This window comes from Cololabis saira, chromosome 8, assembly GCF_033807715.1.
Source record: "Cololabis saira isolate AMF1-May2022 chromosome 8, fColSai1.1, whole genome shotgun sequence".
Taxonomy (NCBI): domain Eukaryota; kingdom Metazoa; phylum Chordata; class Actinopteri; order Beloniformes; family Belonidae; genus Cololabis; species Cololabis saira.
In genome coordinates this window covers 8332584-8349215 of record NC_084594.1, presented here as the reverse complement: position 1 = coordinate 8349215, position 16632 = coordinate 8332584, and positions in this window count along the sequence as shown.

The following is a 16632-nucleotide window of genomic DNA, read 5'->3' as shown; positions in this document are numbered from 1 at the left end:
TGTGAGGTCGGAACATTTAACAAACAAATGTTTTTGTTCAGGAGTTTCAGCAGGAAGAGGAATTTGACACAACTGACGTTTGAAAACGTGTCGGACGGCCAGTACTGGAGTTGAGGGAGGATGAGGGGGGATGAGGGGGATGGCATCCCCCCCTGAAATAAAAATGTAAAACCGGCATCCCCCCTTTCCATCCCTTATGTCATTTCATCAATGAATGTGGTTTTACTGCTATTTCAACATTTACTGTACAGTCATCACCAGAAAACTTATTTGACAATTTTCACCTGTTTCCTGCCAGTGGAATGGAAGTAGATTTTCACTTAAAATAAGTAGAAAAATCTGCCAGTGGAACAAACATTTTTTGCTTGTAATGAGAAGAAAAATCTTGTCCCGCTGGCAGATTTTTCTACTTATTTCAAGTGAAAATTTACTTGAAACAGGTGAAAATGGTCAAATAAGTTATTTTTCTGGTGATGACTCTAAATGTTGAAATAGCAGTAAAACCACATTCATTGATGAAATGACATAAGGGATGGAAAGGGGGGATGGCAGTTTTACAGGGGGGATGATTTGGACCGTTTTTATTTCAGGAGGGGATGATGCCATCCTCCCTCAACTCGATTACTGGTTGCAATGGTCCTTTAAAAGAGTTGAAAGCAATCCTGTGAGCTCTAGTGTTTATATTATGAAGCTCAAGAATGAGATCAAATCATAGCCTATTTAGGTAGAAACAACCTTTCATTAACTGTATTTGGCCTTCAATCAATTTTTGGCAGGTAAAAAGACCCATTTTCAGGGGAGAAATCAGATTCTGGCAGGCAATCACGACACCCAGCGCCGGATTAACCCAAAGGCAAACTAGGCATGTGCCTAGGGCCCGATTGACAGGGGGGAGCCCAGACAGGGACAAAAAAAAAGTTTTTTTTTTTGTTTTTTGTTTGTCTGCACACATATTAATGGTTGATACCATGCCGGTAAAAACCTAAGGCATATATATATGTGCATTATTACTATATTTAGTATACATACATATATAAATACGCATACATACGCACAGGGCTGCCGCAAGGGATGTGCGAACCGTGCGACCGCACAGGGCCTGGCGCTATGGGCCTTTTTTTTTTTTTTTCCCAATTTTTTTTTTTTTCGTTTTTTTTCCCTCATAAATATCAACAGTCACGTTCCATTACAGACCTAAATATGTACTAGTCTGTGCATATCAATAAATATATGTGCAATGATGAGCGTGTCTGTTGTTCAATACAACTGATCAGACCAAGCGCAGACACAAGCTGCTCTGATCCAGACGGGTGGAGTTGGAACAAACTGTCACACAATGTCGAGAGAACGAGACAGAATCAGGAAATTTCCATCAGGGGATGAAAAAAAGAAAAAAAAACGAAAGAAAATGAAAGAGTTTAATGCCTCTCTGAAAGGCTCGTTTGATAAATTTGTTACAAAAATCACTGATCCGACTCACTGATCCGGGTCTCAAGCAGCCGTGGGGCCCTGCGTCGAGGCAAGTCAAATGATGATGAGGCAGGGGAAGGTATCCAGTACTTTGCTAATTGGAGAGTTAAAATTGTGCATATAGACACCCGATCCGACCCGAAAAACCCCAAAATTTTGCACGCGCGCTCGCTACGCTCACGCGCAAGGGCCCCCCCCGGCCATTTCGCACAGGGCCTCACAAATCTCCCAGACGGCTCTGCATACGCATACATATACACATACAGACATACATACTACAGCACACTTTGTCTTACTGCAAATTTTATTGGTCTTTGTAGATTTGACTTCTTATTTAACTATTCAATTTAATCAACAAATTTAATTAAGATTTTCTGCAAAATGCAATAGCTTAAAACATTTATCTTATTTTACTCTGTTTACATAGCAATGCTGACACCTATTGGTGATTTACTGGTACTAATACCTTAACAATGATACTCGCAATCGATAAGATAAGGATAATTTAATAGCATTTAATAGAGCGTTGTAATAACGTATAAATAATAAAAATAAAAAAATAGTCTGATAGACTGTTTAGTATACAACACATGACTTATTTTGGAATACAAAGAACCAACTTGACTATGACTATGCTATGTAAAATGTGAATTAACTTTTATTAGTAACTTTGGTAAGTTTAAGATTTCAATTCATAAATAACATCGATGGAGGCGGCCCCAAAAATCACAGTCTGCCTAGTGTAGTCCATTTATTTAATCTGGCTCTTACGACACCGGGATTCCTGTTCTGGTTAAAAGTGTAACTACACTTGGTCGCAAAATCACCAGACCTCTCGCTGGCATATTAAAATGTTAAGCATATGCACTCAATGCAAAGCGTATTATCAGAGACGTTTTAAATGTCCTCATCAGATTCAGTATTCTAACTAACTACAATCTAGCCAGCGCGATGACGAGCCGACACAAACGATCAGATCAAAAATCCGCCAGTCATGTTTTCATTAGGCTATATTAAAAAATGCAAGTTGCGTACATGACCTGCTTCTCAAAAAGATCAAACAAAACCATGAAACTTGTGGTTAGCAGAAACAAACCAATTCGGAGAGAAGGAATATATTCACCTTCACCTCCAGTGATCCAGCCGAGAAATGATGTGAGACTCTTGTAACCGTTAAAACAATTCCCGGTGTTTGTGCAGACTCTTGTCCAGCCGGAGGGATTAGATGACAAAGCGCTGCCATAAAATCATGAGATGTGAACGCGCTCATCGCCTTTTTGGCGGGCTAACCAAACAGAAGCCGAAACTCGCGCCATTTATTTATTATGGCAGATCATAACTAAACCAAAGCTGACCCAAAACCCTAATCCTTTGCCAAAAAGAGGCCAGATATATACCACAAAAAAGCCAAAATGATTTGATATCTGGCTAGTTTCTGATGAGCCTCTTTGTTTTTTATACTTAGTACTTTGCCAAGCTACATTCCTTGGGAGAATACACCACTTTATACCAATTCAGGTTAGCTGTGGCAGCTGCTGGATGTTTAGTCAATGACGTGACACCTATATTTTCTGAAAAACGGATTTTCTTTTTTTCAATTCAAAAAAGGTTTAAATGGATGAAAAAATACCATATATATGACCGACCTGTCCCACATATGGACCCACTTGAATTTTACAAAAATACTAGTTATTTGGGATTTTGTTGTCGTTTTAAGCATCAAAATGTCATGTGGTGCGACCATCCGACCAGGGGCCTGTACTACGAAGCAAGTTCAACATATCCAGGATATCTTTTCCTTATCCAGATTCACTAAGCGGGACAATTGCAATCACGCTAAGCGGTCACACGACGGCGGTTATCAACTCGGTATATCAACCCAGGTTTCTCCAATCTGGATATGAGCGCGTGCACATAAAAGGGGCGGGGTTTTCAGCGCATGACCAATCGCAAGCATGGAGAAGTCCGCTGTCAGAGCCGCTTATTTCAGTAGCGAAGAGCAAACAATAATTATACGGAAATATGATGAGTATAGGCATATAATACAGGCAAAAAGCAACACAGTTGCAGCTGCAAAATGCAGGAAAGACAGCTGGCAAAAGATCGCTGAATGTATAAATGCGTAAATTCATAGGGATATAAACATATATTTGAATATTCTGGGAATCTTAATCTTAAACTGTAAACCATGATCAGCAATATTAAAATAATAAAAGGCTTGCAATATTTCAGTTGATTTGTAATGAATCCAGAATGTATGACATTTTTTTGTTTTTGTGTTTGCATTACAGAAAATCACAATATTCTAATTTTCTGAGACAGTCTGTATATATTGGTTCTATAACTATTGTTGTTGACCGATAACTTGTGCTGATGCTGTACCAAAGAATTGGGTTTTTTATTTATTTTATTTAATTTTTTATTTTTTCAGGAGGGGGGTATTTAGTATTTTAAAGTGACTTCTCAGAATGTTCGAGGGACGAAATTGAAAATCCCTTTTTTGCTATCCCCTTACAAATGCATCTTCTTTTTCATTTCTTCTTGATTTATTTATTTAATTGGTATTAGTTTTGGATTGACTGTACATCGGATTTTGGGTGATGATTTGTTTTATTTATTCATTGATTGATTTATTTTTTATTTTCTCCTCCACCTCTTTTTTCTTTTTTTCCTTTTTTTCTGGATCGTTTATACAGGTACTCATCAGGGAAAGCAAAGGGGTTTTGGTGGTCCCTGAATACGCGTTCTGTTCGGAGGGATCCTCTCACGATCCGCGCACCAAGCTCCACTCATTGTCATCCATGTCATTTTCCAAGAGAGCTGATTGGTCAGTGGGCGGTGCTTTTACACCCGGCGATCTGTATCTCGAACATAACCTGCTCCGGAGCAGGTTAGCGGTTCAGCATAAGTTACCATGGCGATGTGCCCCGCTAAGAAGTGAACCACCGTCGTAGTCCTGAAAACCCAGGGTTAAACCTGAAGTTACCTCGCTAACCCCAAATCCCGCTTCGTAGTACAGGCCCCAGGACTCTTGTTTTGAAAACTTTTTTGAAATCAATCTAAATGTTTCTAAATCAATCTTCTGCCCTATCTGGAATGATTTCCCAAGTGTCTTGTAGTCCTGTGTAAGATTGCAACACATTTATATTTATATTTCCATCATAATATACAAACAAAGTTTGACTGATGCCCATTTTATGAAATATCATGTGGGGCGACCATTAAAAAAAACAACAATTTTTGTATAATACTGAAAAAAAAGATGTCAAGATGTTAAGGAAATTAATTTATTTTAATATGAATCATGGTTGCACCACATGACTTTTTTTTAAGGCTAGTGCCAATTCATCTAGACAAAAAATGATTTTTGTCAAAATTTATGTGTACACAACATTTTTAATGTTTGAACTACTGCAATAGATATTCTTTTTTTTATTATTTTAAAATTGACCTGTTGAAAATCCTTATTCGTCATTGACCCTTATATATTCTAAAGTGAAACATTTTAACATGGGAGACAATGCAGATGGACTCTCTTTTGCCCCCTCTAGCGGCCAGCTGAGGAACTACAACGAATCTTAGTTCTGCAAACGGTTCAACCCGAAAATTGGATGACGTGCGCTCGCTAACGGTTGCTAGGCAACGGTTAGTTACGTTCTGAATAAATAAACGTCACCGTTTGTGCTTTGATGTGTCAAAGCGTTTGGAGATTATGTGCAACACAGTCGAGTTTAAAACTTAGCAGTTGGTATTTCTGACCGAATATCAAGCATAATCACAAAAGCCTTTCTGGAAAAACATCCCAGCTATTATTGCTAAAAAAATTATCTGAAGTAACTTTGGATTTCCTTCCAAGTCTTCTCCTGCGACAACCATCACCAGGTTTTTCCTTACATACGCCATGGAGGGAATAGCAGCAGAAGAGTTATTGATCCTCATCAGGGACACAGTCAAACCTGAGCTGCCAGTCTTTTTGAACGCAGTTATTGCACACGACTGGCCTTGGTTGGTGCCCGATAATTGTGATGATCCCAGTGAAAACATGCTGGAAGAGCTGAAGCTGAACCTGACTGGATTCATTACTGCAGCTATTTTGGAGAAAGTAGCAGACAAGTGCGACGTAACTAACAAAGACATCCAGGACGTCAGAAAACAGCTCCACTCTGAGGTCCCTGACATTATAACACAGCTGATCTTCAGCCATGTGCAGGAGACATTTAAATCTCCCGTTAAGTGTTATCAGGACCTGGAAGCTCTCATCGTAGACCAGTTCACTGACTCTTACAGTTTTGATGATACCATCCAACAGTCATCTGGCACGATAATAGACTTCATAATGATACTGTGTGGACTTAAAGCGTCCTGCAGTGAAGAAGCTGACGTCCCTCCTCCAACAGAGGACACTGATGAAGCTGCTGAAGTCGTCACTTGCAAGGGAGAACAACAGGAAAAAGTGATGAAAAACACCTGGACTGATCCTTCTCCCACAATGTTTTCTGACGTGCCGTCAGTCAATCCTGAGATGTCTGCACCTGAGGAGCACGGGCCAACAGCTGAGAAAGAACCTGTATCCCCACCGACTGCACTCAAAGAAGGTGTTGTAGATGAGGAGGATTCAGAAATCACTGTTGAACAGACAATAAAGGGAATAACGTCGTCAGAGATTGTGGACATCGTCTCAGACGACGTCAGACCGAGACTCCTCAGCTTCTTGAACACGGTCATCACACACAACTGTCCATGGTTGATCCCTAACAACCATGATGATCGTGGAAAAAGCCTGCTGGAAAAGCTGAAGTGGGACCTGACAGTTTACATCATAGCTGCAGTTTTGCAGAAATATCTGATCAGATTTGCCTTATCAAAGGAGAGGATCGGAGCCGTCACACAAGAGCTCCGGCCAGAGATCTCAGGCATCATCAGAGACTTAATCATCAAACACGTAGAGGAGAGAGGTTCATCTTCCCCTCACGGTCGTCAGAACCGTGCTGCACGTTTGGTCGACCAGATCACTGACCCCAGTTTTGATGATGCAGTTGAACAATCATCTGATGTGATAATACAATTCATACAGATGATATGCAAACTTCAGCTACAGTCCCGTAAAGCAGCTGTGGACACCAAAGGACTTGCTGGAGCAGTTAAAGAGAGAGCAGGAGAACTGATGAAAAGGATAAAGAACGTCTTCACTAATCCTATTTCTACAGTGTTTCCTAAAACGCCGGCAGTCGTCATAGAGACGTCTGCACCTGAGGTACAAATGACATCTGTGGAAGATGCAGAACCTCATGGATCTGGACCCTCAACTGCACTTGCAGCTTGTGAGGAATCAACATCGCTCTCTCAAGTAGAGCATTTTGCAGCTTGTGAGGAATCAAAATCGTTCTCTCAAGTAGAGCATTTTGCAGCTTGTGAGGAATCAACATCGCTCTCTCAAGTAGAACATTTTGCAGCTTGTGAGGAATCAACATCGCTCTCTCAAGTAGAGCATTTTGCAGCTTGTGAGGAATCAACATCGCTCTCTCATGTGGAGCATTTTGCAGCTTGCAAAGATTCACCATGGATCACACCTGAGGAAGACTTTGACTTTGAAGAGACATCCTCAGAGTCCACCCAGTCAGATGACTCAGACAGCTTCACATGGGAGGACGAAGAGGAGCTGGACAGTCGCAAAGTTGCTGCCAGCTCAGTTGTCGAGGCCCTGATAGAGCGAGCTGTTAAAATAGCACAGCTGCCATGCAGTCCGGAGGATTTTCAAGCCATCCATAACTGGCTTTTGGAGAAAATATGGACTCAAGTTAAAGGAGAAGACTTTGACATCAGCCAAGAAAAGATAAAGAAAATCCACAAGAAAATTTTCAAAGACATCTGTAAGAAATACGGCTGTCCAAAGAAGCTGGTGCTGGATCTACTTTCAGTAGAAGACTTCAGGCTGCTCAACATCACCATCTCCTCCTTCAGAGAGATAATCATCTCCAAGAGACGTAACTCACTGAAAGTGTTGTTCTCGTCCACCTTCTCAGGGCTCCTCATCATCCCAAGAAAGATGTTGAGGACACTGACACAATGTGTGAACCCACACGTTGCACACTGACCTGGAGAGTTAGTGAAACACTCGTCTGCATCAGATGCTGCAGTGGACAATAGGATCCATTACTGTTTGTTTTATTTACATATATATGACAGAAGAGCAGAGGACTCTGGTGAGACCAGCCGTGGGGGGTCTGTGCATTTTTAAGAACAATGCTTGGTGTCCAGACTCATTGCTGAGAGACAGACTGCACCCCCCCAGATGCCAAGACAGACTCTGTCCTCCATCAAGGCCGAACACTTCTGCAAGGTCTGCAAGGTCTGCAAGGTCTGCAAGGTCTGCAAGGTCTGCAAGGCCACTTCGGCGGATGACCTGGTCAACCACTACAACGCGGCTCTATCCAGCAGCCTGAACTCTCTGGCCCCCCTCAAATACCGGTCTGTCTCCTATGTCCGCCCTGCCCCCTGGTTCACCTCTGACCTCCGTATCTTGAAGACCACCTGTCGCCGGTTGGAGCAGCTGCACAAAAGAACTGGCTTGGCTGTCCACCGGCTGGCTTTTGAATAGCATGTGAGGTCATATAAGGACGAACTTGCCAGAACCAAGGTGAGGTATTACTCCACCCTCATTGGTGCTCAACAGAATCACCCCAGGACATTGTTCTCCACCATCAATCGACTGCTCCGACCCCCTGCTGCCCCCCCCACCACCGATGAACCTGATCGCTGCTCCAAGTTTTTGGAGTTCTTCGGTGCTAAGGTGGACACCATTCACCAGCAACTCCACACACCTGACCCTCCCTCCCCCGGCGGGTCCGGCCCAATAAGTGGAGCGCTCCTGGAGCTTCCCCCCCCCCCCCCCCCCCCCCACTGTTCTCTCTCTTCTTTCTCCCCAGTCACCACTGCACTGGTTACCAAACTGGTCACCAAAGCCAAAGCCTGCCTACCTACCCTCTGTCCTGTCATCACTGACATAATCAACTCCTCCATAGTCTCTGGTACAGTGCCCCCCAGTCTTCAAATCGCCTCCATCACTCCCATTCTGAAGAAGCCTGGTCTGGACCCTGAAGACCTCAACAACTTCCAGCCGATCTCCAACCTTCCTTTCCTCAGTAAGATCCTGGAAAGAGCAGTGGCGGCCCAGCTCCACCAGCATCTGTCCAACCATGAGCTCTATGAACCCGTCCAGTCAGCTTACAGAACCCACCACAGTACTGAGACCGCCATGATCAAAATCACAAACGACCATGGGCACGGTGGTACAGCTGTTAGTGCAGCCGTCTCACAGCAAGAAGGTCCTGGGGGCCTATGGGGGTGTTACCTCATGGCTGTGGGGGGGAGGGGTGGCTGGGGGGGGCTCGGGCGGGGGATTGTGGCTAGGGCGTCTCCGGGTCTCCCGGGGAGGGCTGGGCCGTGGATGTAGGGGGTCCCGCTCGGAGGGCCCGGCCCAGCCCTGCCTGGGTGGGGGGTGGCTGTCTGCGCTGGGGGGGCATTGCTGCCTCGGTGCTCCGTCGCTGGGCGGGGGCCGCATGCCCCTGCGTCTGTGGGGACTCCGTGACCTTTGGGGTGTCCGCCGGGGTGGCCCCGGGGGGGGGGTGGGGCCGGGTCCGGGGATCGGGCCTCCCCTGGCCGGGGGGTGCACGGGCGGGCGCGGCGTGGCACCATTCCCAGGTGTCTATGTCTTGTTGTCAGTATGAATGAGGGGATGTTGGACCGGTTCCCCCTCCGTCTGGGGGCTCCGGCGGCGCCGGGGGCGCCCGTGGAGGTACGGCGGGGCCCTGGCCCAGCTCGGAGGGCCGGCCCCCGTCCACTGGATGGCCGGTGGGGGAGCGCGGGTGTCTTACCAGGGCCGGCTTTTCTGGTCCTGCTTCCTGGCTTCGGCCTCTTCTCCCCCTCCTTCCCCCCCTTACACGATTCATACGCACATAGGCGAAGGGCGGGGGGTCCGGGTCGTGGGGGGCATTGTCCCACGTGGCCCGGCACTCCCCGCCTCACGGTTTTAACAGCACTGTAGACACTGCACATTCAACACTTAATAAATACATTTGACAAGGACATTTAGTTCGGGACGGGGGGTTCGGTGTCAAATTGAGACCTTGTCCTCCCCCTCCCTGTTTTTATGGATTTAATCACATGCACTCAACACCTGGGGCAGGAGGGGGTCCCACATCACCCGCACTCCCTCGCCGGCCTGGGATAGGTGGGTCGTGATGCCCGGGCCTGGCGGGGCTCGCCATGCAGCCTGGGGTGCCTTCTGGCGGTGCTGGACCCCCCCGGGGAGGGGGAAACGGTGCGTGATTGTGCGTCTGTGTCGGTGAGAATGCGGTATGGAAGGGTCCTGCCATGGAGGATTTGGGCCTCCATTGGCAGGACAACAAAATTTAATAATTTATTAATATTATGTCATACAAAGATGGTTATTAATATTATTATTATTATTATATTACTATTATTATTATTATTATTATTATTATTATTATTATTATTATTATTATTATTATTATTATTATTATTGTGATAGTATATTATATTATTATTAGTATAGATATCGGATAGGTGAATGGATGAATGAATGGGATGCCTGGGTCTGGGTCCCTCCGTTGTCGGGCCTGCACGGGTGTCGTCCTGTTGGGGGGTTCCCTCTCTCCGGGCCCGTCTCCGGTCCCCCCCGCTGCCTCTGCGGCGGGGCGCCCCTCTGGTCTTGGAGGGCCACTTTCGTGGGGGTGGGTGCTCCTGCCCGCGTCGGTGGCCGGGGCGGCTCTGTCTCTCCGGGCAGGCTGGCCCCCTGCCGGGTGGGGGTCGTGTCCGGCCTGGACCAGATGGCCGGGGATTGTCTGGGTCACGGTCCGCCGTCGCGGGATCCCTGGCTGCTTCTTTTTTTTTCTTTTTTCTTTTTGTCCATCGTTCCCATAGTTTCTTGTGCAGGCCCCCTTTTTTTTTTCCATTTGTGCATGTTTGCAGGCCAGAGGTTCAGGAGCTGCGTGCTGGCCTGCGGTCCCGGTCCCCCGCCCCCACCCACCCCCGGTCATCCCGTTGCTGCTTCCACCTGCCTGCTGTGCTGCTGACGTCCCTGACCCCCAGTCTGGCCCTCGGCAGGAGGGTCCCCCCTTATGAGCCTGGTCCTGCTCAAGGTTTCTTCCCTCCTAAAGGGGAGTTTTTCCTTGCCACTGTTTGGCTTAAGGTTTTTCTCCCACTAGGGGAGTTTTTACCTGCCATTGTTTATGTAATAATTGCTCGGGGGTTTATGTTCATGTTCTGGGTCTCTGGAAAGATCCTAGAGACAACTTTTGTTGTATTAGATGCTACACAAATAAAATTGAATTGAATTAAATTGAATTGTTTACCTCTTTCTTTGAGGGGAAAAGCTAAATCAGAAAATCCAGGTCACACAAAAGAGCTAAAGTATTTGACTGCTGGTTAAGTTGAGGCTTCAATTTGTGTTTAAGGTGTATTAAAACAATGCTGCTACCAACACTCTTACTGGATTAGATGATGACGATGTGTCTCTCACCGAAAAAGTCCTATGTATCCATTAAATGTGGCAGAGTAAAATTGTTGGGGTTTTGCATGAAAGTTAGACTTTAATAACAAAATACTGCAGGTGAAAGTGATCGGACTGCAGGGGTTTTGACTGCTTTTCTTTGCTCACCTTAAAAGTAAGAACTTGAAAACAAATTGTGTCTAAAGTTATATGACTGAAAAGATGAAACCGGGATCCTCTGTGAAAAACTGAGTTGTTTTGTACTCCACCTGACAAGTTCAGAAGAGATCTGCATGCATTTTAAAGTGAATAATGACGAGGAGGCTTCGTGATTAGCACTGTTGTCTCACAGCAAGAAGGTTTCTGCTTCAACTCCCTGCAGGAGTCTTTCAGTGTGGCGTTGGAATGATCTCTGTACTTGTGTAGGATTTCTCCAGACACTCTGGTCTTCTTCCTGCAGTTCAAAAACATGCATGTCAGGTTAATTGATTATTCTAAATGTAATAAGAGGAATGACTGTCAAGACATGCTGCTTGGTCGATGCTCGTGTCTCCAATTCTACTGTGGCGATCCCTCCATCAAGGGAGAGGCATAGTTGAAATGGGCAGAGGTGGGTAGAGTAGCCAAAAATTGTACTCAACTAAAAGTACTGTTACTCCAGAATAATATGACTCAAGTAGAAGTAAAAAGTAATCATCCAAATCATTACTTGAGTAAAAGTAAAAAAGTACTTGATGAAAAAACTACTCAAGTACTGAGTAACTGTTGAATAACGTCTGATTAATTTTTTTTAACACAACCATTCAAACAGACAAAAGTACAAAATAATCATCTTCAGGTAAATTAAATCAATAAAATAAATTAAAATGAATAAAAAATAAAAAAGCTTAAATTAAAATAATCTTAAAGTAAATTCAAGTACTTTAATAAATAATAAAATAATAACAGAATAAAACAAATAAATTAAGCACAAGTAGCACAAAATTTCAAGCCTTTGTACTTTTCTTTTTTAACCAGGCAGAACTAGAACAAACATGAACTCATAGAAACTCTCTGTGTGTTTGAGTCTGTGTAAATGTGACAAAACATGCAAAAACAAACATTTTTCCCAAAGAATCACCCAGTGATGTCATGAGATTGACGCGTACGCGGATAAAAGGGATAAAAGAAAAGTAACAGCTCAACGTAGCCTAATGTAGCGGAGTAAGAGTAACAGTTTTTTCTTCACAAATCTACTCAAGTAAAAGTAAAAAGTATAGTGATTCAAAACTACTCCTAAAAGTACAACATTTCCCAAAACTTACTCAAGTAAATGTAACGGAGTAAATGTAACTCGTTACTACCTCTGGAAATGGGATTACTTCAGTGAGTTTGTTTGTTCAGATGTGTCCCTGCATCTTGTTTGAGATGTACGGGTCCAACAGATCTTTATGATTCTGAATTGGAGTAAGCAGCGAGGGATGGATATTGATGAATGTTTGGTGCCTCTAAATCACTGCACAAATTTTGACACTAGATGTCACTGGTAACTAACTTATCAGGTTGCGTTGAAGCCTTGATGACAGTGGAGGGATTTGAACAGAGGTGTCAAAAGTATTCACATTCATTACTCAGGTAGAAGTATAGATACTAGAGTTTAAAAATACTCCTGTAGAAGTTGAAGTATCAACTCAAGTTTTTTACTCAAGTAAAAGTATAAAAGTACTGGTTTCAAAACGACTTAAAGTATAAAAGTAAAAGTAATGTAAGGGGGAATTAATATAATGCAAATATATTAAAGAACCATATATGTGTATTATTGAGCATTAACATGTGTTTCAGAGAGCAGGAGATATGATGACTAGTTGCCTATAAGTATTGTAATGGTGCAAAAAGTCAAACTTCAGAGGCATGTTATCATTTATCCTAACCTTTATTGGAATGTACATCCAAGTTTAGTTGCAGGAATCTGAGGGAACAGATGTAAGAACAAAACTGGACAAGAACATCTGAAACAATCACAACCAAATTCACTCTATCCGGATGGAGCAATTTAACTGGATAGTTTTATTTAAAGGCCTAAATGAAATAGAGTAACGAGGCTGTTTTTAAAATGTAAGGAGTAAAAAGTACAGATAATTGCGTGAAAATGTAAGGAGTAAAAGTAAAAAGTCGTCTGAAAAATAATGACTCCAGTGAAGTATAGATTACCAAAATTTCTACTTAAGTAAGGTAACAAAGTATTTGTACTTTGTTACTTGACACCTCTGGATTTGAACCCACGCCTCTTCCGAGACTGGACCCTAATTCCAGCACCTTGGACCGCTCGGACACACTACCACCGACTGTTGTAGGAAAACTGACTTGTTTTCACTTCATTTAAATTTTTACTTGTACGCACCAATTCACTACAGTCATGTCAAGCCACCATCCACTCATCCATTCATTAACTTCCACTTCTATTGGATCAGTACTTAAACATGTATTGAAAAATATGCAAGTATTAGATGCAAAAGCAGTGTTTTGTTTTGTTAGAGGCTTAAATCAGCAATTCATTTTCACAAAGCTCTGTTGCTCCCAGTGCTCTGATCACATTACATTTAGGAGACACTTTGATCCAAATTAATTTACAACGGAAGAAAACAATCAACCCACAGTAAACATGTGGTATAGATTATTAACCATTTTTCTGCAAACACAAATTTAATTCTGACTTCAAACTTCATGAAAAGTATCTCTCAAGGCTTCCTGCAACAGTCAGGATTTGCTCTTGTTAACAATGTTCTCTTTAACACCGGTTAAGTATTCAATGTACACTGGTGTTCAGCTTCATTAGGGAGAGGAGACAGAAAGAAACTTGGGGTATGTTGAACAAATGCTACTTTTGAGCAGGTTTTCTTCACGGAGTCGGTAACAGACTCCAACCCTGAATTCCAATCTCCACCCTAAACCCTCAAGCCCTGAACCCTCACAGACTTTAGTGACGTCAGCTGGAAGTGATCAAGTGTGAGAGCTCCAAATGGTAGAAATAAGAATGGGACAGCACTTAGCAGAAACTGGAAACACGTCAGATCAAAATGTTACATATTATTATAAGTTTGGGAATGATCAACCTACGGATGTTTGAAAACAAAGTGGTAGCCTATATAAAGGAGCATAAAATTCAACAAAGAACACAATCTAAACATGTGCACATTACAATATGTATTTCCTTGTTAATGTAGTGTCTTTCTTTCAATCTACCCATACCAGCACATCCAGTATCAGTATGCCAGGATCAATCGTCGAGTAATTTCATTTTTGTAAGAACATGTAAACTGATGGTATCCTGAAATATTCCAGCTGTGTTATGACCAACTAAGATTACTTTCCATTTTGAGCATGATGTCATTTCATTTTTTTAAGAGACTGTATAAATTGATGGTAATCTGAGCTAAATATTTCAGTTATATTATTACTATTTACTGCAACGTTTTTGTTCAACTTGCAGAAATTGTTTTAATTTTGTGGTCATAAATAAATGAATAACCAAATTACTGCCTGACTTGTTTGTGTTGGATCTAAAACTGTCTTGCTAGTATTTACATGTATGCATTTCTGTTAACATAGGGAATCTTAATTCAAACACTGTACTCAGATTAAAGAAAAAAGCAAGTCTTGTTTATTCAACACCAGGTCAACTGAGGATTTGTCTAATATAAAATGAAAACAAAAGAAATTGGACCTCAAATTATGAATAAAAAAATTATGAAGAAAACTAAATTTTGTCCATCATCTTCCCAAAAATGTCAATTAACTTAGATAACTGGTCATCCCTCTTCTTTTCCCTCTCCTCCTTTTCATCCAGCATCCGGATGATAGCCGGTTTTAGTTAGGACGCGTGCTTTAAACAAATTCAAAAGCTCAGACATAGGATCCAGGTAGGATATGCCAATCCATTTATTTGATATGCAGCAGCACTCAAAACGAACATAAATCACGGGAACGCGCAAGATTTAGGGGTTAGGGATGAAAACGAGGGGTAGTGGGAGTATTGGGACAGGGCCTATGAAAGTTTTATATTTGTTTTAAAAAGATACTTTTAATTTTTATGGAGGGCTGCAACTCTGGCGAGTCGGGAGTTTTTGTACATACAGATGTAAAGTGAAGAGGCCCATGTACTGTATGACGGTTGTACAAGTATTTTGCTATTAAAGCAGACGTCTTACTAAATGCAGAGATGATTGAACTCTTTGTGAGGTCGGAACATTTAACAAGTTTAAGCAGGAAGATGAATTTGACACAACTGACGTTTGAAAACGTGTCTGACGGCCAGTACTTGAGTTCAGGGGGGATGAGGGGGGATGGCATCCCCCCCTGAAATAAAAACGGTCAAAATCATCCCCCCTGTAAAACTGCCATCCCCACTTTCCATCCCTTATGTCATTTCATCAATGAATGTGGTTTTACTGCTATTTCAACATTTAGAGTCATCACCAGAAAAATAACTTATTGGACAATTTTCACCTGTTTCAAGTAAATTTTCACTTAAAATAAGTAGGAAAATCTGCCAGTGGGACAAGATTTATCTTCTTATTACAAGAAAAAAAAAATCTTGTTCCATTGGCAGATATTTCTACTTATTTTAAGTGAAAATCTACTTGAAACAGGTGAAAATTGTTTTTTCCAGTGATGAGTCTTGTTTTAGGTGTAATGAGATTTTTTTACTAAAATGAGACATTTTAACTAGAAATAAGACAAATATTCTTGTTAAGATTTTGCGTTTTTGCAGGTATCCATTTTACTTATCCTGTGAAGGACAGAGTCATATTGATAAGTTCAGAAAACTTTTTTATTTTTGTGTTTTGATGTATTTGATGTAAGCCCAGTGGATATTTAAAGCTTACAGAAGGCTGCATTTAACTGCTGCTATGTCATTCCTGCAGTATTTCTGTAATCATCACAAATTATCGTCCCCATATGACAAAATCCACCATCCCCCCTGATTTTGTTTTTTACAACCGTAAAGAGGCCAGATATACCACAAAAAAGCCAAAATGATTTGCTATCTGGGTAGTTTCTGATGAGCCACTTTATTTGCCACTTTGTTTTTTTTTAGTACTTTGCCAAGCTAAGCTAAGTATTTTGCTATTAAAGCAGATGTCTTACTAAATGCAGAGATGATTGAACTCTTTTTGAGGTCGGAACATTTAACAAACAAATGTTTTTGTTCAGGAGTTTCAGCAGGAAGATGAATTTGACACAACAGACGTTTGAAAACGTGTCGGACGGTTATAAACCAAGTTTTAGTCTCTTTAAATTATTATCACACTCAGAAAAATGTATTGTCGTGATGAAATCGAAATCGTGATTTTATTTAAATTTTTAAAATCGTAATATGATATTTTTGCCATATCGCCCGACGTCACTCCAGGAGGAACCAGGACTCACTGCACCGGCGCAGAGTTCACCCAGACCCAACGACAGTCGGGGGTCGTCCAGTCGTGCTTCAGACCCGTGAAGCTGGTGGAAGGTTTACACTCTTATATTACTTATATTTTGTGCGTTTGGATCGGATTTGAAGACGGAATCTGGAGGGGGAGGAGTCACGGCTGTGGGGCGGAGCTTCTCATCTGCAGTATCTGTGATCCACGTGGCGCTGGGACTTTGCTTTGTTTATATCTTTACCTTCG